The sequence below is a fragment of the Canis aureus genome, chromosome 20 (genome assembly GCF_053574225.1).
Source record: "Canis aureus isolate CA01 chromosome 20, VMU_Caureus_v.1.0, whole genome shotgun sequence".
Classification (NCBI taxonomy): domain Eukaryota; kingdom Metazoa; phylum Chordata; class Mammalia; order Carnivora; family Canidae; genus Canis; species Canis aureus.
In genome coordinates this window covers 37,386,709-37,412,738 of record NC_135630.1, presented here as the reverse complement: position 1 = coordinate 37,412,738, position 26,030 = coordinate 37,386,709, and the positions used below count along the sequence as shown (strand labels likewise).

At 53.4% G+C, this 26,030-nt stretch overlaps 1 protein-coding gene and 1 long non-coding RNA gene across 3 annotated transcripts in view; one reads left to right on the top strand and one right to left on the bottom strand.

The window, feature by feature from the left end:
* Positions 1-1,230: 1,230 nt before the first annotated feature.
* On the bottom strand, positions 1,231-5,623 carry LOC144291706 (uncharacterized). Its single transcript, XR_013359084.1, has 2 exons — positions 2,035-5,623; positions 1,231-1,472 (listed from the first exon to the last, which is right to left on the bottom strand). It is a non-coding gene; the product is annotated as an uncharacterized LOC144291706 (long non-coding RNA).
* Positions 5,624-5,811: 188 nt separating this feature from the next.
* Positions 5,812-26,030, top strand: part of STEAP3 (STEAP3 metalloreductase) — a 44,594-nt gene continuing 24,375 nt past the window's right edge. Inside the window, exons 1-3 of one of the 2 annotated variants that reach the window (XM_077861418.1) lie at positions 10,448-10,608; positions 11,396-11,483; positions 12,137-12,454. The gene's annotated coding sequence lies outside the window, so the exon portion shown is untranslated. Of the gene's footprint in view, positions 5,892-10,447; positions 10,609-11,395; positions 11,484-12,136; positions 12,455-26,030 lie in introns of those variants that run through there. The other variant, XM_077861417.1, reaches the window with a different exon arrangement.

The window sequence follows — 26,030 nt, the reverse complement described above, 5'->3', positions numbered from 1 at the left end:
CGCCGGCCCCAGTCCTTGGCACTAACGGGGGTCACAGGAGCCTTCCATTAGCGAGGCAACCCCAGCAGAAAGGCCTAGGAGCCAGGCAGACCTGGTTCAAATCCCAGCTCTGCCACTTGCTCCGTGCATGAGGCCAAGCAGGTCACCTTCCCCATCTGAAAAATGGAGCTGATCCCATTTACCTGGCAGGGGCCAGGGAGGCTTGGGGGGGAGGGGCTGATTTATTTTTTAATTTTTTTAAAGGTTTTATTTATTTATTCATGAGACCCACAGAGAGAGGCAGAGACACAGGCAGAGGAGGAAACAGACTCCTCGCAGGGAGCCCGATGCGGGACTCCATCCCGGGTCTCCAGGATCAGGCCCTGAGCTGAAGGCAGATGCTCAACCACTGAGCCCCCCAGGCGTCCCAGGGGGCTGATTTAAATGTGGCACAGTGCTGGCCTCAAGGTGGGACCTCAACAAATGTCACTTCCCTTCCCCGACCCTTCCTGGAGAGCCAAGGCTCCCGGAACAGAACCAAGCAGGTTGAAACACATGGGGGGGGGGGGCAGGGCTTATCTCAGCTGCTGACCAGCCTGTTTGTAGACGTGCCTGAGGTCAGTGACCCCACCTCTGCCCTGCGGAGCTGTGACTCCTCTGTCCCGGGGCCGCCTCAGCTGACTGTCTCCTCCGCCCACACCCTGCACCAAGTGAGCTGGGCACAGACCACCTGCCTGGGGACCCAGCAGAAGGAGCAGCGCATGCTGAGATGGCAGCGGAGGCCTCTGGTGAGCAGGATCCCTCCACCCCAGCCTGCGGAGAGTCCCCCAGCATGAAGGAGAATACCTTGCACACCGGATCAGGTGAGACATGCAGATAGACATAGGGGAAGCTGGGAGGGGCAGGGTGTGAGCACCCCATCATGATTTCCCCCCTGGTTACCCCTAGCTGGTTGGATTTCCCTTCCTCCACAATGCCTGCTGGAGTGCAAGGGCATGTCCTTCTCCCTACCCCTCAGTCTTCTTAAAATTCCAGCAGAGGATATGCCACGACCCTGCTCTTGCCATGAAAGGGCGATGGCCGCCGAGGGGGAAGAGAGGATTGGCCACTGTCGCACACCGATGTTTCCTATTTAGTTTGCTTACACAATTGGCTTTTTCCAAAAGCAACTTAAGATAGCTTATAGTGAAAAGTTGAGCGACAACGCTAATTGTAAACCTGACACACATAAGATCATGGACTGGAGGGAAATAAAGTAAAACTTAAATATATTCAGGGAGGATAATATAGTCATGAATATGGGTCTGAGTATCCGAGTCACCACGGTAAGAAGAGAAATAAGGTTAGTTCCTGGAAAGGAGTAAGCACACTAACATTTTTCTTCTCAGAGCTCTGTAGAACAGGCATGGAGTGTCGTGAAGGACAGTCAGTGACTTCCTATTCATAAAAATTCAGAAGCAGATCGAGTCAGGCTGTTTGGCTCATAAGAACCTCTGAGAAAGCAAAGGGTAGAGTGTTAAAATGCCACCCCAGTAGGGTGAGTGTAGTCCTGTACAGACTTCTGATCATCAGCCGTGGCCCAGGTGCTCAAGGAGTTGCTGGTTTCATTTGGACCTCAGACCAGTGCTTCTCGAACTAGAATGTGCACATTATTTCTTGTGGATTCTTGTTAACATGCACTTCTGATTCATTAAGGCTGGCTGGGGCAGGAGAGACTGCAATCCTAAACCACCCCCTGAGGCCATCACATGCACCACAGTTGGAGCAAGGTCCTGAAACCCAGACTTCTCTAGTTGTGTGCCTTTGCAAACTCCCCCAACTTAAAGACGATGTGATGCTACCATGGACCTACAGGGAAGACCTGCTTCTGGGCTCATTAAATGCTCCCTGGAGGTACTGGGCCAGCTTCCTACATTCTCATTGGCCACCGGTGGTCTAGTCACAAGCCGACACCGGATCTTACACAGAGTTAAGTACCTGCTATGTGCTAGTGAGCTCCCTTAGGGGAATGGTTGCTCCTGCCCACCCCATCCCCAGTCCCTTATCCACACCCACCTTTTAGCACTTGCCTTTAGAACCTTCTCCGCACTGTTGTGCTGGTCACGGTTAAATCTCCTGTGGATCCACAGTTCATTCCAATGAGCTCAGAGAGTTCTTCCTCTTGGGAGAGCTCATGTTTCTTTTCTTTTTCTCTCTCTCTCTTTTTTTTTTTAAGATTTTATTTATTTATTCATGAGATACACACACACAGGCAGAGGTGCAGGCAGAGGGCGAAGCAGGCTCCATGCAGGGAGCCCGATGTGGGACTGGAGCCCTAGACTCCAGGATTACGCCCTGAGCCGAAGGCAGGTGCTAAACCGCTGAGCCACCCAGAGATTCCTCAGAGTTTCAACAGAGGACTGAAAGAAGGGCAGCCTTATGCCAGAGTACCGAGCTCTGGGGTGCAGGGGCCCCAGTGCCCGCGAAGCCAAACCTTATCACATCATACAACACTGGTTCAAAATAAGGTGCCAAGTGGAGACAGAGTTTGCAACTCCAATCCCAGGCCCCAATCACACTTTTGCCAGCCTGCCTCCCCACTCGGTGGCTCGTCCCCACAGACTATTCCCACAGTCCGCTGCCACCTCAGCTCTGGGTGGTTCCGACAGGCTTTTACCCACGAGGTCACCACAGTGGCAGGGAAACTCCTCCATTTGCCGCACCAGGATCACCTGCGGGACTGCAGCCTCGTTACCGGTGCACCCTCCAGGGCCTCAGCAGCACTAGATCCAGGCGGCCTGGCTCCCAGCTGTCAGAGTGCATGGGCACATGGCTTCTCGTGGCCATCTCCTCATAGTCAATGAGGGTGTTTATTCTGGAAATGGATGTGTTCTGTCCTAGCCTATAAATGTCGGATCAATCCAAGAAACTGAGAGTGCACAACGGTTCCTCTCCTCTCTGGCCCAAGGAGGAGATGAACCTATATTTTCTTCCTGGATACTCTTGTCTTCTTCGCCAAAGGGCTAGCCTTGTCTCCAGAAAAAGGGGCAATCTCAGGAGGCTGACACCAGCGGCTCCATAAAGAGAATATTTGGCAACCCTAGGCCCAGACATCCAGCAGTGCATGCACCAGGCACATCCTCTGTCCCAGCACCACGCCAGCTCTGGGGCAGGCAAGGATAGCAGAGATGGTCAAGAGCCATGGGGGAAGCTTCCCGGAGAGGCTGAAGTTGGTGATGAAGGGTAAGAATGAGAGTGCGTTCACTCAACTGTGTGCCAGACACTGCTCTAGGCACTGAGAATACAGCAATGAATGAGACAGACCTAGGCCAAGGGGGACAGTCCTTGCCACAGGGGGGCTCACATTTCTGTGGGAGCGGACAGTTAATATGCAATAAACAGGAAAGTGGGTTTACGGCATGTTAGGAGAGAAACACTTCTAAAAAAACAGAAAAGAAATAGGACATGGTGCATGGATGAGGGATGAGGGATGATGGGGTGGGTCTCACAGAGATGATGGTATTCAGCAAGTACCTGAGGGAGGCTGGGAGGGCCACAGGGATGCCCAGGGTCCAGGCAGAGGGAACAGCAAGGACGGCCGGCCAGCTGGCCTGAGGACCCCGCCTAATCTCTTTGAGGGGAAGAGAGGAGGCCACCAGGGGAGAATGGCGGTGGGGTGGCATGCTGAGCAGAGAAGTAACACGATCTGCCAAATCTCTTAAAGGATGGTTCTCACTGCTCTGCCCTTGGCCTGATCAGACACGAGGCTGGCAAAGAGAAGGCACTGAGCCAATGTCAACACACCATCCTCTCCCCTAGATCAGGACGGGGCCCATCTGCTTCCAAAAGTTTGGCCCCCAGAGTATTCAGGAGACATTTTTTGAGCCCTCACCCCCACGAGACCCCTTGCCAGATAAGCTTCCACTCAAGGCACTCCCAATCCAGGGGGAGACAGACCAGCAAGCCACCGAGGCCAACAGAGCCGGTGGGCCTCTTGGACTTCAGCAGGGCATTCACCTGCCTACTTCCCTGTCCCCATGAGGGCTCCGATGTTCTCTTGCAGAAGTTCATGCTCCCTTTAGAATATTCTTTCCACTATAGTCTTTGGTCAGGTCAGCCTTCATCTCTCTTCAGTTCATGGGGAGCCCCACAGAGAGGCCCTCCAGGTCTCTATGGAAGGCTGCTGGATGCATCCAAGGGTCCTTCCAAGAATGCCACAAGATCTCTGAGTGCCTCCATTTTTCAAGCTCAGGCTCCTTGTGCTGCTTGCTGGCATGGCAGGAAGGAAGCTCAGAGATCACCATCAGCCAGAGACATTCAAAGAGCACCTAGTGTGTGTGTGTGTGTGTGTGTGTGTGTGTGCGTGCGCGCGCGCACGCGCGTGTGTGAGAGAGTCGGTGGGGGGCGCCAAAGGGAGCTAGGAACTGGTTCTGTCTTCCTACAGTTTATAACCCACTGCAGCAGCAACCCACCATCCAAGGACAGGGACCAGGCATTGGGCCCCTTGCTCCCTGGCACTCAGAACGTTGTGTGGTATTCCGTGAGCATGGAATGGAAAAAGGACCCATGAGAACTGCCATGGGAACTCAGAGAGGGTGTTGCCCGTGGGGCAGGGTGGAGCTAAAGGAGGCAGAAGAGGATCTGGGCCTTGGGGACAGGCAGTGGAGAGCTGGGGACAGAGGGTATTCTAGGCAGGAGGAAACCTATGGAGGTGAGCAAGCACAGGTGCTCATGGGTGGATCCCCTGGTGGGGGGCAGGGGGAGTGGGGAGAAGAGGCCCTTCACAGCAGCAATCCCACCCCGCTGTTGTGCTCTTTGGGGTCCATTTAGTAGGGCCCAGTCCCCTGAGTCTGGCCTCAGGGCTCAGATAAACCTCCCTAGGGCTTATCTCCCCTGCCCAGTTAGGCTCCCTGGGGTAATCTGAAGCTCTTTATCGAGGGCTGCTGGAATATGCCCCCCAGGGCATTTTCTAGATGGAGTCCCAAGGGTATGGGAACCCCCAGTCAGTCTCCCAGAAGATGAGGGACCTTAACACCAACAGCACCTCACCTAACCAGAGCCTCCTCACCTGTAAAGGGAGGGGAATAACTCAGCACCTGTTGTGAGGCTGCATGTGAGAAAGGGCTTCAGATGGGCATACACCCCTCTAGAGAGACACCCCAAACATGCTCACCTTAGAGCCACCTCACTGCTGTGCTGTGATGCCATCCACATGGGGGTGGGGGGCAGCAGTCAGTGTTGGGGGCCACCTTTCCCGGGGGCAGGGTAGTGTCTGGGGGCCTAGGAGGCCTACACAGGAAGGCGACCTCCAACGTCCTCAGCAGTTCCTCCCAAGGGCTCCCCACCAGCTTCCAGGCCTTGGAACCTGAGGCTCTGGGCAGGGACCAAAGGTCCTCCCTGTGCGTGGACAAGGGACAGCAGAGGACCAGGACCACACTGCCTGGATGCTGCCTCGTGTCGCCCCCACTTCCGCGGCAGGAAAAGAAAGAAGCCGTTTTCAGCCTGACAGCTTGGCCTCTCACCACCTGTGCACGTGTCGCCGCCACTTAGCCTCGGTCATAAAATGGCAGCGGATCTGGGGTGTCCCTCGGATGAAGGAAGTCACCGGCCTGCACGCCCTCGTCCCGGCTCGGCGGCGGCCCCGGAGCCCGCACGCTGGGGCGGGGCGCGGCGGGGCGGGGCGGGGCGGGGAGGAGCCGACACCGGTCGGGACGTGGGCGGGCGCGCTCGGAGCGTGGGCGGGGGGCGCTGCGGCTCCCCGATTGCGCGGGGGGGGGGGGTGCGGGCGGGCGGCCACGTGCCCGCAGGGCGGTCCCCGCGGGCGGGGCGGGGCGGGGCGGGGCGCGGCGCGGCGGGAGGAGGGGCCTGCGGCCCTGCGACCGCCTCCAGCGCGGACCTGCCGCCGCCGCGGCTCCGAGCTGCGGGCCGCCTCGGTGAGTGACCCCCAACCCGGCCGCCGCCCGCCGCGCCCCGCCCGGACCCCCCGCCCCGCGGCCGCAGCCGCCCGGACCGCGGGGGCCGAGCCACGTGCTCCCGGCTCCCCCGGCCCCCGGCTCCCCCCGGCACCCCCGGCTCCCCGGCCCCCCGGCCCCCGGCTCCCCCCGGCACCCCCGGACCCCCGCTCCCCCGGCTCCCCGGCTCCCCCGGCTCCCCGGCCCCCCGACCCCGCGCCCGCCTGCCCCGGGGACGCCGGCCGCGTGCGCCGAGGGGAGGCCGGGCCCGGGGCCGCGCGGGGCGGGGCGGGCGGGGGCGGGACCTGCCGGTCAGGCCTCCCCGAGCCTCGCAGCCCCCGCCGGGCGGGCCGGGCCGGGCCGGGGGCGCCGACCTTGAGCGCAGGAGGCCGGGCCGACCCCTGCCCGCCACTGCCACTGCCACTGCCACTGCCCGCCGAGCTGTTGCCTTAACCCTCTTGACCGTTTTCCCCGAACTCTGGGGCAGGCCGCCCACAGGGGTGCGGTTGGAACTTTGGGCGCTCTGGGTGGAGGAAGGGGAAGGTACTAATGTCCTCCGGGGGCCAAGGGGCCACAACCGGGGAGGAAATGCGGGCCCGTCCTGCTGGAGCCCTGACGGAGGTCACCCAAAGGCCTCCCAGGTGTCCAGGGCCGCGTCTGAAACAGGCTCTAGAAGTGGGGCTCTGGAAGTAGCCCCAGGGAAGTATTTCTGTCCATCAGAGCGCCGTGATGATATAATTAATAGCAGACATTTATTGTGCACTTATCTGTGCCAGGCAGCTTGCTTTGCACACACTGCCCTGGTTAACCCTCAGGGCAGGAAGGAACGGCTGTCATCTCGTGACAGATGGGGAAACTGAGCCTCGGAAAGCATGGGTAGTTGGCAAAGATACACAAGTAGCAAGTTGCAGAAATAGGGATTTGTATCCAGATTTATCCGACTCGGGAGCCCAGAGGAGCCAGCTGATGGGACAGAAAGGACATGTTCTCAGAGGTGGCAGCCTAGAGAATGCAGTGTTGGGGGCCAGGATATCCACAGGACCAAAGGGTCTCACGTGGGTGTGCCCCTTCAGTCACCTGCATGGCTTGTTAAAAGTAGAGATGCCTAAAGCCTACCCGTGGCTGACTGAATCTGAGTCTGCGTGAACCCCCGCCCAACACCCAGCCAGGAGGGCTGGAGGACTAAGCCTGTGTCTGTCCATCCTGGCATACGGGGATGGGGGGAGGGGTGGGAGGGGCAGCTTGGAGCAGGTGTTTGATCATGGTCTGATGGAGAAATGACCTACCTTAGTAGGGCAGGGGGCATCACTGGGTACAAAAGGTTTCCTGAAGGAGGCCTTGAATGATGGGCAGGTGGCCTCCGCCAGGCAACCTAAGAGGAAGGCCTGGAGTCGGCATGGGGTGACGCTGGCCTCAGAGCCCACAGGGAGCTCAGCCCAGGCCACCTGTTCACTATCAGGGAGTTCAGCCCAGGCCACCTGTTCACTAGAGGGTCAGACAGCTGGTCCCAAGCCTGCTGAGTTCCCCAGGACCTGTGGTCACTCTGGGACCACAGGTGTGCCCCCTCCAGCCTAGAGATGCCAAACAGGTAAATTACTCTCCAGCTCATGTCTCCTGTCCTTGCCCCATGGCCCTTCCCTCCTTGCGCTCATCAGAGTATTGGGCAGGGCTCCAGATAGTAAAAAGTGAGAGTTAGGGACTCTAGTGCAAAGCCGCATACCCGAGCAATGGAGCTGCCTGACTGTAGGTGAGAGCCCCCGGCTTTGCAGTCAGATGCAACCGAGTGGAATCTCAGCTCTTTACCATGTGACCTTGACCAAGTCCTCAACTCTCGCACTTGCTTCTTCATCTGTAAAACCTTGCTAAGGACGCTGCACCTGATATCTCTATCAAACAGTGACAGTAATGCCTGCCTGGGGAATTAGCTGTGTGAAGTGCTGAGTTTTAAGAGTGCAATAAATTAAATATCAGAGCCCTCTCTCTTCCCCCATGATTTGAACATTAATCAGCTGGGGACCTTCTAGGTTCATTGCTCTTCTAGTCCAAGCCCCTCAGTTCCCTAGAGAAGGTAGGTAGCTAAGGCCCAGGGAGTGGCTTCCACCACCCTCTTCTCTGTTGCAGAGCTGGCCATGGGCCCAGGCCTCGAGGCTCCCTGCTTGTTGTCCTGGCCAGTGCCTTCCAGACTGGGAGAAAAGTCTGTGCTCCTGCTTTATTCCCTGGCCAGTCTGCAAAAAACACCTCAGGGGCCGGAGTGATTTTCAGGCATGTTGGGACAGGCCAGGGAAGCAGGTTATGCAGTGATGTCCAGGCTCCCTGAGGCTGGATCTACCCCTTCCTGCCCTCCCCACCAGTATAGTGGCCACGACTTCCTTGGCTGGGCATTCCAAGCTGGGCCTCAAATGGGCGCCCCATGAAATTGCTTTCTAGCATCTGGACTGAGAATGGGCCTCTCAATTTAAAACAAGGAAGCTTGCCTTTATAAGCAGTTATTAAAACTTAAGATCAAGCTGGTTCTTTCCCTCCCTCCTAGGGGCTGGAGGGGTGTGTGCCTCTTTTTCTACTCATATTCTGACGTTGCCAGCCCAGTCCCAATCCAGGGGGCTGTGGAAATTATAGGACTTGGAGAGAGGAATGAAGGGGTGGGGATAGGCCACTCTAATGTGGTTTTCAAACATTCGACTACAGAATTCTCTTTTTCTCTCTCTGTCCTCTGCAGCTGGGCCTACCAGCTGTCTAACCTACCCAGACCTCTGCACATCAGCCCTTCACATCCTTGGCATGCCACAGGCACCTCATGGATCACACCTGATATGACAGTTATCGTCCCTGAACGTTTAGTTCCCCACATGCCAGGCCCTGGGCTGAGCACGTTAAGCCTGTGAGCACATCTGAAACTTCAACCCCCTTAGGAGGTAGATAATATTGTTCTCCCAACCATAGGACTTTTCCAAGTAAACATGAGGCTTCAATCCATTCTTCCCACCAAACTGGAGGCTCCTAACCACTAACTCCAAACGCTTGTCCAAATTCTGCCTCATTTACTCATTCAACAAACATCTAGGGAACACCAGTCAGGCGCCAAGTACTCAAGACCGAGTCCCACTGCTGGTGGGATGAGGGTCCATTGTCATTTTTTTAAAAATATTTTATTTATTTATTCATGAGAGACACAGAGAGAGAAAGACAGAGAGAGAGAGAGAGAGGCAGAGACCCAGGCAGAGGGAGAAGCAGGCTCCATGCAGGGAGCCCGACATGGGACTCGATCCCAGAGCTCCAGGATCACGCCCTGGTGGAAGGCTGCGCTAAACCGCTGAGCCACCCGGGCTGCCCTCCATTGTCATTTTTAAGCTTGTGCGAACCCACAGCCTCCACTCACTTCTGAAGAGAAGTAAGGGAATTCAGCAGCACTGAGGCCCAGGTTCCTCAGCTAGTGGGAGCCAGGGCAGGTGTGTGCATGCGTGGGGCTGTCAGGGCGGGATCGATGACTGCTGATATCAGGGATATCAGGGTTGTGGCCTGCATTGTCACTTCATCCCAGGGCAGAAGGTTTCCCTCCCCCTCAGATGTGGACCGCAGTCGCCTGGGAATTATTGGCACCAGCTCTTCCCAATCAGCCTGTCCTCATAACTCACCACAGTCCCTTGGCAGAAAGTGCAACAGGTGGGCGCTAATTGTCCTGCAACCAGGCAGTAACTTCCTACCTCCCACTTCCGCCTAATGCGAGCCAGGTGGGATGTAAGCAAACGATTCTTAAGCCTTCCAGAGCTATCAGATTAGGAGATGAAACTGGAGAAGCTACAGGCCCCAGATGATAAACTCATTCACAGGTAAACATAAAGGAATTTGCAGGCCATCTCGGTGCCCTGGGGGACAGCAGGTCTCCCAAAGCCCATGTGCTGGGCTTTCCTGTTACTATAACATCCGCTGTTTGTCCTAAGGCTGTCAGGCTGTGAGGAGGGTGGGCTCGGGGGGTGCCAACATGCCCAGCAGTAGTGCTGAGGGTCCCGCTAAAGGTGAATCATTCAGGACACACAGTGGGGGGGTGGGTGTTGGCTGTGACATGGGCCCTACAGGTGGAGTCTGTGTGAAGATAGGGTGACCTGCACATCGCCAGGGTAGGCTTTTTGGGATCCAAGGGGCCTGTGCTGGGGCAGGGTGACCAGCGAGCTCTGTGCATGGGACACTGGGGCAGGGAGGGGGAGCCAGTGACCACTGTCCAGTGAATCAGCCACGACCTGGGCGTGGGACCGAGCAGCTAAAAGAGGTGGGCCAAAGCCCCTTGTGGTTGGTCCGTGCAGATGGCTTCAGGCTGGCCAGAAATAAAGTGGTGCCTGGAGCTGGAAGGAAAGGGAAAGGGCCTGTGCCGGGCGGGGCAGCCAAGGATTGTGTTGGGGGTTGGGGACTTCTGTCCAGGAAAGCCCTGCCCTCCCGGTGTTCCTGGATTGGAGGGCTGACAATGCTCTGTTGTGTGTTGCCTGTTGGACCTGTTTGTCTTCCTCTAACCTTTGCTACAGTTCTTCTTGAATGTTCTGATCTAGCATGGCTGTGTGTGGTGAAGGTAGAGGGGGAGCTCAGGGCACAGTCGAGGGCCCATTGAAAACCCCAGGAAACCGGGAATCACAGCCGACCTGGACCCCTCTCGGATCCATGGGCATACTCTTGTCAGCTCACACCTGGAGGGTTTGCATTCTTACAGAAGGTGAGGTCCTCACAGTACAGCTTCTTCAAGGGGATGGGAGACTGCCCAGAAGCTTTGATAGGGACAGAGAATGCTGAGCCCACCCCAGCTACTGAATGGAGGGCTCTGGCTGCCTGGAAACCTGGGGTCTGAACTCCCCCATGATCCCGTGTTCACTACCGTTTGAGAGCACTGCCTGAGCCCCCATGGGCCCAACAGGCACCTGCGGCCTCACGGTGAGCAGAGTACCATGAGCAGGGCCTTGTGGATGCAGAGGGGTGGGGGGCACCAGGTCCCTGCCCTCAGTGAGCTTGCAGTCTCATTGGGAAGCTGAGGGACAATGCAAGGTACCACCAGGCAGCAGAGGAAGAAGATTCCAGGACATCATGCAGTGGGTGGCTCACAGCAAAGCACAGGAAATGTGTGAACCAAAGCAGTCCGATGATGCGGTTTGGGGGGGCTTTCACGTTCACCATTTAGCTGAATCACAGAGAAGGACAGGAATCCGTGCAAGGTCACACAGCTGGGGTGCTGCCAAGGTGTGACAAACAGCAGCCAAGGTGAACTTGGTCCCAGGAGAAATGGTTGCGAGGCTCTGGGGGCTGGGAGGTGTCTTCAGGGCCCGAGGAAGGGATTTGGCTGGCCAGGGGGATGTCAAGAGGGATAAGCATTGGCAAGTGGGGAGTGGCAGGGAATGGAAAGAGGGGAGTGGGAGCTGAGTGGAGGGGAGGTCGGTCTGCGTGCTCACCTCTGCTGGACTCGGGAGATTCGAGAATACCCTTGCCCACAGGAGGTTTCTCTCTGGCAGAAGAGACAAGACACCATGCTGTGGTCTGACCGCAGCACAGGCTCTGTTCTGCTGCTTGCAACTTTGGAACAACCTGCCGAGCCTGGAGGTGTGTATTCTGGTTATGAGAATGAACAGGGTTACTCAAAACTACCATTTTCCAAAACCATCAGTGTGCAAACACGTGGAAAGCAGTTGAATATACTTGTTCTAAGACGGGACTTGGCATAATTAACTTCAACGATGAAAAAAACCTCCAAACCTCTGGCCTCCCTTTGTGTTGCCTCCAGGGTCACTAGGAGAGCCATGGGCAGCAGGCAGGCGCATGCCCATCCATGCTTTGCCCGTGTGACAGTGCTGCCTTCTGCCTGTGGGTCCTTCTGTCTGTCTGTCTCCCCTACTATGGGCACCGACTAGCAAAAAAGATGACCATGAAGCCTTTGTTGGCACAAAAATGCTGAGAAAGTGATCCCTAAGCCAATGACAGCCACAGTGATGGCAGTAAATCACCCCCAGAGCGGTTGATAAATTGCCACTTTCTGCAGCCATTATGTTTGGCTTCGTAACCCGAAGAGTAAACACCCCCCCCATACCGCCCCCCCCCCCCACACACACAGGGAGGCAGCCTCCACCCTGCACTGGATGACATTTACTCACTTTATGCATCCTGGGTTTTGCTGGCTATCCTACCTCAGTTCCTGTGGCAGAGACACTTGAGTCTGAGCCACTAATTATCACCAGTGACGTTTCCTTCCCAAACAGGAAGTATCAGTCAGAAGTGCTCTCTCGCAGTGCACTCTGCAACCGAGCATCAGCCACCACTCCCGGTCCGGGAGCTGGTCCCTGTGGCCAGGAGCTGGAGCGTAGGCTGAGGGGGCAGCAGCCCAGCTGTCTGAGCCCGGCAGGTCCCCCGCCTTTGAGGGTCAGCTTGAGGCCTGACTTCAAAGACAAAGTCAGGCTGCCCACACATCAGAGGAGGATCCGAGCAAGAAGCAGTGGCCGGGATCACAGTGGGGCTGGCAAGGGACCTCATGCTTCAAACACTGGCATTGGCCTGATGTCGCAGCAGCCCTGCCATTGGTAAGTCTGGTTAGGGCACACAGATCCACCGTGGCATGGGTGGTGTGTGGGCTTCCTCCTTCCGTGCTACCAACCCCAGGCCTGCCTCCGTGTGCACCCCAGCATCCCGGGGAGTCCAAAGAACCAGAGCTTTGTGGCCTCAGGGCAGGCACCCCTTATTTGGAACTGGCAGCAAAGGGCGCAGTGTGATGGAGCTCTTGCCAAAGGAAAGTGGGAAATGTTATCATCTGTACATTAAGTCAGGAACCTTTTTCAAAGTAAAGGGTTTAAGGATTTATCACACACGGTGCCTTTGGTTAGTGAGAGCAATGGTTTTGTGGGTTCTGGTGTATTTAAAAAAAAAAGATGTTAATGTTTACGATGCAGGTCTGTGGAAGGCTAGCCCATTGGGAATTATAAATTTTACTTCTTGGTCACCATTTCTGGGTTGGTTTAGCTCAGAACTGCTGCTATAAGTAATCAAACCGGATTTTTCTAGAATGATTAAAAAATCTAGATGTTTGTAAAAAGTCCTATAAATTATTCATTCACTTCTATTTTGCAAAGTGGCATAATGATAAACCTCTCTTTGCTGTCACACTAAGCTGGCACATATGTATACTTGTGTGTGGACCGGCTTGTGTGTGTTGTTTGTGTGTGTGTGCACGAGCTTTTTGTATTCTCTTTTGTAGGAATTCTCAGCCTTTCTTTTAAAGATATAATGATTTTTTTATGATGTCTAAATAACGATTCCAGGCAGTATTACAAGAAATATAGCAGTAAAATGTTTGTAAGAGTCCATCAGAAAGGAAGAAATGCCCACAGAGAAAATAGAAACGCACCAATTAAGATGTGTGTGGCTCTAACCCAGCTTTTAAACCTGGCGTCCTCTATCCTGTCCCCCCTCAGGTCAGCTGTGAGGGATCAGAGGGGGTGCCTGGACTCAGGTAGAAACTTCTTACCACCTCGCCCGGAGAGAAAGAGAGGGAGGGCCTGGGACCTGTGCTGCCATTGTTTGGAATCTAGGATAGAGGGCGGCCCCGGATTTGCAGAAACAGCTGAGAATGAGAGGCTGGAAAGTCTGAGTTTGGGCAGCTCAGCAGGGCAGAGAGAGAGCCGGGTGGAAGGGAGCAGACCACCCCAGAGCCCCATGCAGACCAGGTGACTGGCTCTTACTCATACCCACAGCAATGAGCTGCCCGCCCTCACTACCCTGGAGGCGGCTGGAATGCTGGACCTGGATGGGACTAGGGTGAGAGCCAACTTTGGGACCTTACGGGAATCCTCACTGGACCTGTTTTCTTGTCCATAAAGTGGAAGTAATCATAAGCCTGAGCGTGCAAGTCCATGGTCAGGATCTTTCCACAGTGTGAGCCTGGCCACACCTCCCAGTGACTGCTCTTCGTTTGGCTCCTGATGATTGCAGATGTGCCCTGTGCCAGGCTCTGGCTCGGTGGTGTGATGTGACTGCTCAGCTGCCCCTGTAGGAGTGAGTGGACCTCGCAGCCCTGGGGAGGCCCAGAATTTCTACATGATGTGGCTTTAGGGGCAGTCATGTGGAGGGAAGGGGGAACTAGGAGACTTCCCTTCAGCTGCTTCTCTTTGCATAGCAAGCAGCCAGCTTTTTACTTAGATTGTTTCACATTCATACAATGAGAAAGGTTTTACAGAAGCTATTATTCATTTTACCTGGCTGGGAAATGTGAATTATTTATATCAAAGGGGATTAGTTTTAATGTCAACATTAGCAGCACATGGGGCAGGGTGGTGGTGAGAGGGTCAGGGACCTCCCCACTGTCCACCCCTTGGACCTCACATGGACAGTGCCCACCTTTGTTCGCTGGTCCTATCCTGGTACCTGTGCTGCAGAGAGCCAAGAGGACCAGAGGAGGGATTGATTCTGTCTGGAAGAGGAGGTACTGTGAGGGCTTCACAGAAAAGGTAGCCTTTCTGCTGAACCTTGAATTTTGTCATTTGAGGGGAAGGGCCTTTCTAGGCAAACAGATTGAATCCATGACTGGGGCAGAGACAAAGCATGCAGTCTGAGTCAGGTGGCCACAGCTGGGCCTCACCTGCCCCTGGACACCCCTCCCAGCCTCCTGGAGCCCGGGCAGACCATTTTGAATGATTGTCTGCCACCCTCCCTGTACCCACTCTGCCTCAGGCTCAGGAGCCCACGGGCCCTAGAGCCATTGACCCAGCATCCCTGAAGCCCTCTTCTGGGCACCCACATACCAGGCTGTACCCCGATAGGCCTCACATCTGATGTTTGATTTTCCACTTTGGCCAGGGCTGCATGAGTCTATTTGTGTTTTTCTGTTTATTTTCAACATTTAAACTCCTCTGTGCATAAGTCTTCTACGTGATTAAGTTTAGCAAATAGTGAAATGCCTGGCCAGGTCTAACAACATGATCAGGCTGTGGAAGGGACTAGAGAGTCCTGGTAGTATTTAATCACCACTGGGTACAGGAGGGCCCCTAAGGTTCCATGGAGAACAGCCAGGACTCCTAAGTATGCTCTGCCCTTAGGCATAGAAACTAGCAGGTAGGTTACTCAAGCCTCAAACATTAATTGATTGGGTACCTAGTTGGTGCCAGGCCCCAGGCTAGGTGCTAGACACCTAGAAATGAGTATGAAGAAGCCCCTATGGACAGAAAAGCAAATCAGCATGTGCAGTCAATGGTAACATGCCAAATGCAAAGTGAGGCCCAGAATGCGAGATCCTCTCTGTTTTAAGGGTCTAAGCAGAAATCAGGAGGGCTCCCAGGGCTGCCTGGACCAGCCTTTGAGCTCTCAGGGATTCTTGTAAAAGTCAGAGATCTGCATGGAGCCAGCCCCTGGTGGGTAGGTGGGTGCGTGGGAAGTAATTGCACGATCCTACCCACACAAGCATTTGGAGAGTGGAGGCTGACTTTCAGTGTCCTTGGGAGCCCAAAGGGTCCAGGGGGGCCTCTCAGAAGCTTCTTTGAAAAAGTGGCCCATCAACTGGGCAAAGCCGGGGAAGCATGCATCCCCAAGCAGGCCCAGGAACCCTGCCAGTGAGGTAGGCTGAGTTCCTTGGCAAAAGCCCCTGGAGCAGCCCTCGTTTGTCTTGGCTGCTTCTGCTGCTTTCCCGGCCCCCACACCTCCTTCTGCCTAGGAATAAGGGGGCTCTGATCCCTTATGCTGCAAACCTACACCATGGCTAGGGGAGGGGGTCAGGGGCAGCCACAGCCCACAAGACCCATCTGGCCCGGGGCTTCGCAGCTCTAGGTGTCTCTAGAAAGCAAGAAGCCACCCAAGCCCAGACGCAGATTCAGCGGCTGCCACCTGATAGCCTCCAGCCTGGCTGGATTAACCAGGCCATAGGGAGCTGGCTGCCCCCACATGCCAGCGCCCTGAGCTCACTGGGCAGAGATAAGCCACTCTCTGGCTCCCACAGCACCTGGCAGGCCCTCACATGAGCACTTAGCTCCTTACCGTAGGGTGTAGCTGGCCTTTCTCCAAAGAGCCCCAAGAGGATAGATCCATCTTCTGGGTAGTTGCCAGAATGCCTACCGGGTACATAGTAGGTATTCCAGGAATAACAAATGAGGAAACTTTTCAGACTAGGATTGGTAGGACCAGCTATTGCATAACCCGGTACAGAGTGTGCACTGCACAACTCCAGAGCTTGCTATTCACGTGGATTACAGCGTGAATGGTCCCCTCTGGGGTTGTGCAGCGGAAGGACCCTAAGGGCTTGAGCATCTTGAGCATCTTCCCTACTTCAAGCCGCTGGCCTTGGTGCTGACCACGGAGACTTCCCCTTCCACCTCCTCCCCGGCACTGACCACCATCCTGCCGCTGTGCTGGCAGCGAGTGGTAATGAACTGGCCCAGTGAACACTTCTTCCTGGCCTCGCTGTCAGACTGTGGTAGCAGAAGAGCCCCAGATGCAGAGTCAGGTCATATGAATCCTTGGCCATCCAGGAAACTCGGTCCTCTTGGAAGATGTTCCAAGTCAGGGTGTTGGGGACTCCTGAGTCCCCAGAATCTGTGTGGAGACAGCCCAGTGCTACCCTTCTCTTTTCCCTTGGCCTGCAGCGGGCCTGGTGACACATGTGAGGGAAGGGGGAGGGGCCATGGGAGCACCTCCTGGGGAGTTTGCCTCACGGGCTCAGGGAGCAACAGCACCATGGCCCCGACCCCCTTCTCACCGGAAGGACCCAGCCCTGGGCTGCCAAGAGGTATTCAGAGATGGGGCACATTCATCTGACCCCCGAGGCTGAGAGGAGCAGAGGGAAAGAGCGTGGATACCAGAGGTCCCAGAGGGCGGGGAGGACTTAGGGAAGAGGCAGGCGAAGAGCTGGGCCTGACTGTAAAAACCCAGGAAAGAAGTCACGTCTGGAGTTGTTCATCCCTCGCACAGCACCGTGTCCCACCCCCTCCACCCCCACCCCCCCGCACAGCACCTTTTGCAAGCATTTCCCGCAGTGGTTTTCAAAGTGTGGTCCTGGGAGCAGCAGCATCAGAAATTCTGGGGCTAGAGCCCAACAGTATGTTTCAACAAGCCCTCCAGATGACCCCAGGGAGGCTCAGGTTTGACCTGATATGCGTCTGGTGCCAGGCCAAGTGCTGGGCTTACAAAAAGTTTAGGTCTATTCCCACACCTGAGGAACTTAGAGTCTGGGTAGAAGACAGACAGGAGAGAAAGCAATGCTGTCAGTGGGAAAGGGGCTGCTCTCAGGGCTATGGAGGCAGGGAGGCAGCTGGTGTGAGTTTATCCAGGAGCTGGGGGTCCTGGTGAGGAAGGGTGGCCTGGGGACACCAGTGACATGAGGATTATCCTTTACAGGGAGCCGAATGTTAGGACTAAGAGTCCATAGAGAGCTCAGAGGGCCCACTGTGCAGTCCCAAACCACCCTGGTGCCCCACTCCTGACCACGAGCCTCATCCTACTATTCCCTCATCCCCATTCCACCGCCCCCTCTCCTCCTCACTCCCCGAGCCCCACAGAGCCACAGGTTTCTCCCTGCAATTGCCTTGGTGGGAAATGTGTGCATTCCTCCAGGCCATTATCTCAGAGCACATTTTTAGAAAATTTTAGACTAAATTTCTCCATTCAGCAGAGTTCTCTGCTGTACCATGTATTGATTTCGTTGCATCTATTTCTGCTTTACACAGACAGAAGGTTTTTAAAAGTCCTAGACAGAGAGGAACAAAATGAAAAGGGAGTGAACTTAACAGGCTCAGATCGGGGCACTTTGCTGATCCTATATAATCCTTACTACATCTCATTTAAGTAGGTAACATTACTCTGCAGTACAGATAAGGAAACCGAGGCTCAGAGAGGTCAAGTGACTTGCTAAGGCCACCCCACTAATAAGGGGTAGGGCTGAAATCTAACCCCAGCTGTCTCCAAGCCTGTGTTCTCACTGGCCTACCTTGCAGTTTACCAAACCTCAATAAATTTGGAATATCCAGATGTCTTTGAGCTCATGTTCTGATGGCTGCACTCAGGAACCAGCCTAGCCTGGCCGGACAAGCTCCTGATGACCATGATGGCTCTCATGGGCTGATCCTCTGCCTAATTAAGGAGGGGATGGGTTTGGTTGGGAAAGGGAAACAAATCAGACCTAATGTTAGCAGATTAGCAGCTATGTGCTGGTTTCCAGCCGCATGTCCTTATATAAACCTTCTACCACTTGAGAGAGTAGTGGATGATGCTTCCTTACCCCCTCTCATTGGAACACCTCTGCCTTGTTCATTGACCTGCCCTGGGAGCTGGAAGGGTGGGCCTCATACCCCAGCACCTTCCTTGCATTCTGTGTACCAAGGCCCTTGGCTGTCTGCTTGGGCTGGAGTGCAGGGCAGGAGCTGCATGAGCAAAAGCTGCAGAGTCCATGCAGAAGCTAAGAGGAGGACTAACCTCTAGTACCATCTCCCCTTTAACAGTTGTTAATCATGTTGACTACACACTACACGCTTTTCTAGAGGTCGTGTGGCTTAGAAACTCAGATATATGGGAAACAGGCTAGAGAATAATTTAGAGCCACCAATGATGATGTCACAGGTTCCATGCTTTAAGCTCATGAGGAGGCCTTGGACTCTCACCCAAAGCGTTTACTCTTCGTTCACACATCAGGCGGTGCTGTCTCAATTTCTTTTTTTTTTTTTTCTTTTCTTCAAGATTTTATTTATTTATTCATGAGAGACACACAGAGAGAGGCAGAGACACAGGCAGAGGGAGAAGCAGGCTCCATGCAAGGAGCCTGATGTGGGACTCGATCCAGGATCCCGGGATCACACCCTGAGCTGGAGGCAGACACTCAACCGCTGAGCCACTCAGGCATCCCACAATTTCTTTTTTTTTTCTTTAATAGCAACTTTATTGAGCTGTAATTCACATACCATACAACGCCCTCATTTAAAGTATACAACCCAGTGGTCTTTAGTATATTCATGGAGTTGTGTGGCCATCACCATGGTCCATTTTAGAATAGTGTCCTCACCTCAGAAAAGAACCCTGTACCAATGAGCACTTTCCGTTTCCCCTGCCCTCACCACCACGCCATCCCCCTTCTTGGCAACCACTAATCTACTTTCTGTTTTTGTAGACTTGCCTATTGCAGGCATTTCAGAAAAAATGGAGTCACACAACATGTGGCCTTTTGTGATTGGCTTCTTTCATTTAACGTAGTAGTTCCAAGATTCATGGTGCTGTGGCCCCGTAGGGGCACTTCCTTGCTCTTTGTTGCTGAACGATGCTGCATCGTATGGAGAGAGTACATTTGGTTTGCCCACTCACCAGTTGGTGGACGTTGGGTGGTTTCTACATTTGGGGTATTATGAGTAATGCTACGAGAAATGTTGCTGTACACATTTTTGTGTGTTTTTGTGTGGACAATGTGTTTTCAGTTCTTCCAGGTGTATACCTAGGAGTGGGATCGCTACGTCATATAGAAACTAAACTCCCGGGATCCCTGGGTGGCGCAGCGGTTTGGCGCCTGCCTTTGGCCCAGGGCATGATCCCGGAGACCCGGGATCGAATCCCACATCGGGTTCCCAGTGCATGGAACCTGCTTCTCCTTCTGCCTGTGTCTCTGCCTCTCTCTCTCTGTGACTATCATAAATAAATAAAAATTAAAAAAAAAAAAAAAAGAAACTAAACTCCCTGTTCAACATTTTGAGGAACTTCCAGACTCTTTCCCAGTGGGTACACATTTTATATCATTGTTACGTCAACGTTGGATGTGGGTTCCAGCGTCTCTACATCCTCACCGATACTTACTCTGTCTGCCTTTTTGGATTAAGCCATCCAAGTGACTGTAAAATTGCATGTCATGATTTTAATTTGTTTCCCCCAAGGGGTTAATGACGTGGAGCATCTTTGTGTGTTCTTCATGATGACTTGTGTATTTTCTGTGGAGAAATGTCGACTCAGATCCTTTGCTCATGTTTATATAGGTTATTTGTCTTTTTAATACTGAGTTGTGAGAGTTTTAATACTGAGCAAAGAGTTCTTTATATACCTGGGAGCAAAGCCCCTTATCAGATAAATGATTTGCAAAATTTATCTCCCATTCTGTGGGCTTTGTGCTTTCTCAGTGGTGTGTGGCCTGTATTTCTTGTCCACAGCAGGACCTGGGCGGGCTTTGAGAGGCAAGCAGGCAGAGAGAGAGAGCTGTGATAAATGTTCTCACAATGAGGGAGGATTTAAACCTATAAACTTATAAAAACAAGGGCAAGACCCAAGGACATCCCCTCTTGCAGTTTGGGGTGATGCTGAGGTTTTCAGTGAGGATCTGACGGCTTCTCTTGAAACATGCACTGCATTTTGGAAGGATTTTTGGTCCCCAAGAATAAACAGAGTAAGTTTTGAAGCTGAAGATCCAGGATGTTTGCCTGTGGTCGGAAATATCCATGAAACCTCTATGCTGTGCCCAGCCTGGGGCTGGGTTTCAGGGTTACAGCCATGCAACAGAACATGGCAGTCTCTACCTTGCCAAAGCTGACAGGAGGGTAGAGAAGCTCACTGAGCACAGGAGCCACCAGGCAATGACTCTCAGAGAAGTCCCAACCACCGAGCAAGGCTCCAGGCACATCTGGCCCCCAACTGTCTCATGAGGGAAGCTGGGCAGATACTGGTCCCTTTGGGCTCAGGTCTCCAGGATGGGTATGGACCTCCCAGGGATTGTAAAGGATCATTCCCTGGGGCCAGGAAGAAAACTTAGAGCTTCTATAAATTTTAGCTTTATCCTTTAACATTTATCTATGTTGATGTTTATGTTAATAGACGATTTATTCTGTGTGTAACATTATACAGCACAAATTACAACATTTGAAATAAATTTAACTTATAAATAAAAATAGCAGTAATAGGAATGTGTCCCCGCCCCAACTTAATTTTATCGACTAGATAAAACTTCAAGTTAGAAGATAACTATGGGCCACTTGCTGCTAAGAGCTTTGCCGTAGAGCCTTCTCTCCATCCCCAAGGCCAGGCAGGGCCAGAAATATTAGGGCAAGTCAGCCTCTGCATGGGAAGGGGGTGGAAGCCACCCTTCCTCCATCCAGCTGCAATGTGCCACAGCCCCCCACCCCCCCACACACACACACTTATGATTCTACTCTGACCCCTTCACGGACATCAACTGCCCTAGCCACTTGAGTCTGAGGGTTGGTGGCCGGCTGCCCTCACAGAAGAGGCTGTAAAGCCATCTGTGTCGCGACTGGCCACCATTAGTGGCCTGCCTGAACGCGAGTAGCAGCGGGCAGGAGTGGACAGGCCGGCCAGTGGGCCCCACATGGCTCCCAGCCACGAACACAGCCCGTGTCATGACCTTGCTGGGAAGTGGGAGGGCCCAGGCAAGCCTGGGCAAACACCCAGAGAGGACCAGGACCTGTGGTTTGTGCCAGTTCCTGCCCCACTAGCCTCAGTGCTGTTTTGTCCGCAGCTTGGTCCGAGGGTGGGGGGCAGGTCTGTGTGTGGCCTGCGGGGCCCAGCCTGCCACTCGGACTCCAGCTGTAATTTGATCCACACCCTCCTCCACCCTCCAGGTCTGTAAATAGAACAACCCAAACAACCAGAAGCCAGGGCCCAGCCTGGATCAGTCACTGTCTCACCTTTAGGCCATGTGGACAGGCAACAGGGGCTCCTGGGCCCCCCAGGGCCTCTAGAACTTGTGCCACCTGTCCTCCCTTCTCTGGCCTTCATGCCAGCAGCAGACCTTGTGCTGGGCCCTGGGAGGGCAGAATTTTGAGAGGCGACCCTGGCCCATGAAGCACCCAGAGAACGGTTTCATACACTTGTGCACCGATACACAGAGGCACAGGCATCCGTCAGAAAACCTGGCTCTGAGCTCCTGCACGTAGGACCTCATTTCCTCCTCAGAGCAACCCTTGTGGGAAAGTACAAGTAGTGTCCCCATTTTAAGGAAGGGGACTGGGGCTCCCAGGTGGCTCAGCCGGTTAAGCATCTGCTTTTGGCTCAGGTCGTGATCCCGGAGTACTGGGATTGAGCCCCGCATCGGGCTCCCTGCTCAGCAGGGAGTCTGCTTCTCCCTCTCCGTCTCCCTCTGTACCCTCTCCTTCTCTCAAGTAAATACAGTCTTTAAAAAAAAAATATATATAAAGGAGGGGGCCTGAGGCATGCCCAGTAAGTGACGCAGGGCCCTGATTTGACCCCAGCACCCCCTCTTGGCCTGGTGGCTCTGTCCCTGCCATCAAAACTGTAGAAGAAGGAGCTGCCCCTGGGATGGGGGTCTCACAAGGTGGCATTATAACCTAGCATTTTCCTGTCCCGGGACCGAATCTTGATGGCAAGAAGCACTTCAGGGTGCTTTGTGCTTAATTTCCATTTGGCCTATGGCTGAAAGCAGTCCCCTGGGTGTGGGACCATTAGCACACTGGGAGGCCGGGGATCCCTGGGTGGCTCAGCGGTTTGGCGCCTGCCTTCGGCCCAGGCCGAGATCCTAGAGTCCCGGGATCGAGTCCCACATCGGGCTCCCTGCATGGAGCCTGCTTCTCCCTCTGCCTGTGTCTCTGCCTCTCTCTCTATGTCTATCATAAATAAATAAATCTTAAAAAAAAAGATTTCATTTATTTATTCATGAGAGACAGAGAGAAAGAGAGAGAGGCAGAGACACAGGCAGAGGGAGAAGCAGGCTCCATGCAGGAAGCCCGATGTGGGACTCGATCCTGGGACTCCAGGATCATGCCCTGGGCCGAAGGCAGGCGCCAAACCGCTGAGCCACCCAGGGATCCCCAATAAATGAAATCTTAAAAAAAAAAAAAAAAAAACCCACACTGGGAGGCCGCTGGGGCTGCAGGGGCTCGCAGGTGATTTGGTACAGCAGCTGGATTAGAGAAGCCGCCCAGAGAGGCTCAGCGACGCTCCTGTGTCCCATAGCCAGTTCCAGGCCCAGCCCAGGTCCTCTCAGTCGCTGCCTGCGGCTCCCTGAAGGGAAGCCAGTACTGAGTCAGGTTCTGAGCAAAGAGCCTCTTGGGAGCCAGCCCCAAATAAGTCCTCCCCTGCCTCCACCTTGGGATGCTCAGTCTGGGGTTGAAGGTGGACAAGATTCAAAGTCTAGGTGTCACTGACTCCCTCCCTATGGCTCAGTTGGTGGGGGCATCTTTAAGAGCCAGCTGATGCCACATGTGCCACAAAGCCTTCCCTGGTGTCTATTCCTGGGCTCCATCCCCTGGTGCTCTGTGTCCAGTTATGGGTGGACATGTCCTATCTAAGGTGTCCCCAGCATGTTACATGCAAACATACACACGATTGTAAACCATCCAGGAGTGGGGGCCACGTCTTTCTCATCTTTATTCTCTTAGCACCTGGCAGTTACTGCAGTGATGGGAGGAAGGGAGGAGAGAGCAAAGGAGAGGCTTCTGGCCAGGAGGGACCTACTTGGGACCTTCCAAATTGCTAACAGACATGGAGAAGGTGGTCTGATGGCTTCCGTGTCTCCCTATAAATGCAAGACTAACCCCAGAGTTGGTGTCTCCAGGTGGCTGATGCAGTTACCCAGAAAGGCCCCTGTGTATCTGTCCCAGCCTTGACTGACCACAGGGATACTGGGGTCCCCGTGGGGGGAGTTTATATTCATCTCAGCCCAAATCCACCATGGAGGCCTGGCAGCCCCAGGCCACCAGCACAGCCCCTGTCCTGACTCTCCCCGTTTTCCCAGGGCTAAAGAGGGTTGGCAGGGGCTTCTGCATCTTCCCTTTGCCTTGTCCCTGCCACTGGTAAAGTGCTGGCACCGGTTATTTGCTTAGGTTTGACTGACACCTGCCGAGTGCCGAGCTGCTCTAAGTGCTTTATATATATAGAGAGAGAGACTTATTCCTATAATCTCCCCTTAAGGAAGGTGCTATGATCGTCTCCCTTTTATAGCTGGGGAGACTGAGGCACCACAGCCACAGCTAGCAAGTAGTAGTCAGAATTAGAAACCAGGCCAAGTTGGGTGCCCAGGGCAGCCTTCCGTGGATGCACGACTCCAGGTCTGTACTCTAGGGATCATCCGGAGCCCCACTTCCATCTACAAAGGCTAGTGCATCACCATTTGGAAAAATATCCTTGTCCTCAAAACCAGGCAGAAAACGCTCTCCCATTTTGCAGGGAGGGACTGTTGCCATCAGAGCATTCAGTCGAGTCCCACATGAGCAGGATGGGGGTCCTGGGTGCAACACGTGTCCCCTGACTCTTGGAATGGATGGTCAGTGCATCCCCTTCTACCCTGACTCCTTCTCAGCTGCATGGTCACTGGCTCTGCCACTCACTGGGGAATCTCTGGGCAGGTCTTCTGTCTGGGCAGTAAGACTGTTGGTGAAGCTCAGCTGCTGAGGCTGACAGACCTGCACCCCATTCTACTTTCCCCATGACCCTCTGTGCCACCTGGAGCAAGGTCCTCAACCTCTGTGAGCTCAGTTTCCTCCCCTTTAAGTTGGAGATAATAATGGGACCTACATCGTGGGGTCCCGTGAAGCCTAAATGACTGTCCCTTGTGGAAAGGCTTTAGAGCAGTGTCCAGTACATGGTGGGCATGTTGCTGCCTTGTCCAATGTCCGGTCACAGTTTTCAAAACCTTTTAAGATTGTATCATATGTCATCTTAGAGCTGAGGTCATGACCTGCGTTTACAAGGGTGGAAGCTGGGGACCCAGAGAGGCACAGGGGCTTTTCCAAGGACACAACTGGTCTGTGACAGAGCTGGGGAACAGCCTCCTGCTCCCCTGGTCCCCCTTGCATTAGACCCTGAACCCACCATACACACATACACACAGCTCTCACCTGAGAGGCTGCTGTGGAAAGTGGGAAGAGGGGGTGAGAAGCCATTCCTACTGCTCCATTGATTGTAGCAGTGGTTCTTACCCCTTCTCCACTGAGTATATCCATAAGATGGCGGTTCTGTTTCCTTTGGATACATACCCAGAAGATGGATTGCTGGATCATGAGGTATTTCTATTTTTAATATTTTGAGGAGCCTTCATGCTGTTTTCTATAATAGCTGCACCAATTTATATTCCCTCTTTTCTCCACATCCTCTCCAACACTTATTATCTTTTGACTTTTTGATAATAGCCATCGTAACAGGTTTGAGAAGATATATCACTGTGGCTTAGATTTACATTTCCCTAATGATTAGTGATGTTGAGCATCTTTTCATATACTTGTTGGCCATTTGTATGTCGTCTTTGGAGAAATGTTTATTCAGATCCTTTGCCCATTTTTTAATGGAATTATTTATTTTGGGGGGATTGTCTTGATTTGTTTACTATTGAGTTGTATGAGTTAGGGAGTCCTTTACATATTTTGGAAATTAATCCTTTATTGGATAGATGGTTTACAACTATTTTATTCCATTCAATAGGTTGCCTTTTCATTTTGTTTATTGTATCCTTTACTGTTCAAAACCTTTTTTTTTTAAAGATTTTATTTATTTATTCATGAGAGACACACAGAGAGAGGCAGAGACACAGGCAGAGGGAGAAGCAGGCTCCACACAGGGAGCCCAACATGGGACTCAGTCCCGGGTCTCCAGGATCACAGCCCTGGGCTGAAGGCGGCGCTAAACCGCTGAGCCACCGGGGCTGCCCTGTTCAAAACCGTTTTAGTTTGATGTAGTCCACTTACTTGTTTTTACTTTTGTTGCCTGAGCATTTGGTGTCAAATCAAAAAACAAACAAAAAAATCATTGCCTAGACCCATGACAAGCTTTTCCCCATGTTTTCTTCTAGGAGTTATACAGTTTCAGGTTTTACATTCTTTTTGAGTAAGTCTTTAATCCATTTCAGTTTGGTTTTTGTGCATGGTGTGAGATAAGGGTCCAGTTTCACTCTTTTGCATGAGTATATCTAGTTTTCCCAGCACCATTTATTGAAGAGACTGTCCTTTCCCTATTGAGTATTCTTGGCACTCCCGTTGAAGATTAGTTGATCTTATATGCATGGGTTTATTTCTGGACTATTTCATTCCATTGGCCTATTTTTATGCCAATACTGTACTGTTTTGATTACTGTAGCTCTGTAATATAATTTGAAATCAGGAAGTGTGATTACTCCAGCTTTGTTCTTCTGCTCAAGATTGCTTTAGCTATTTGGGGTCTTCTGCAGTTTGATACAAATCTTAGGAT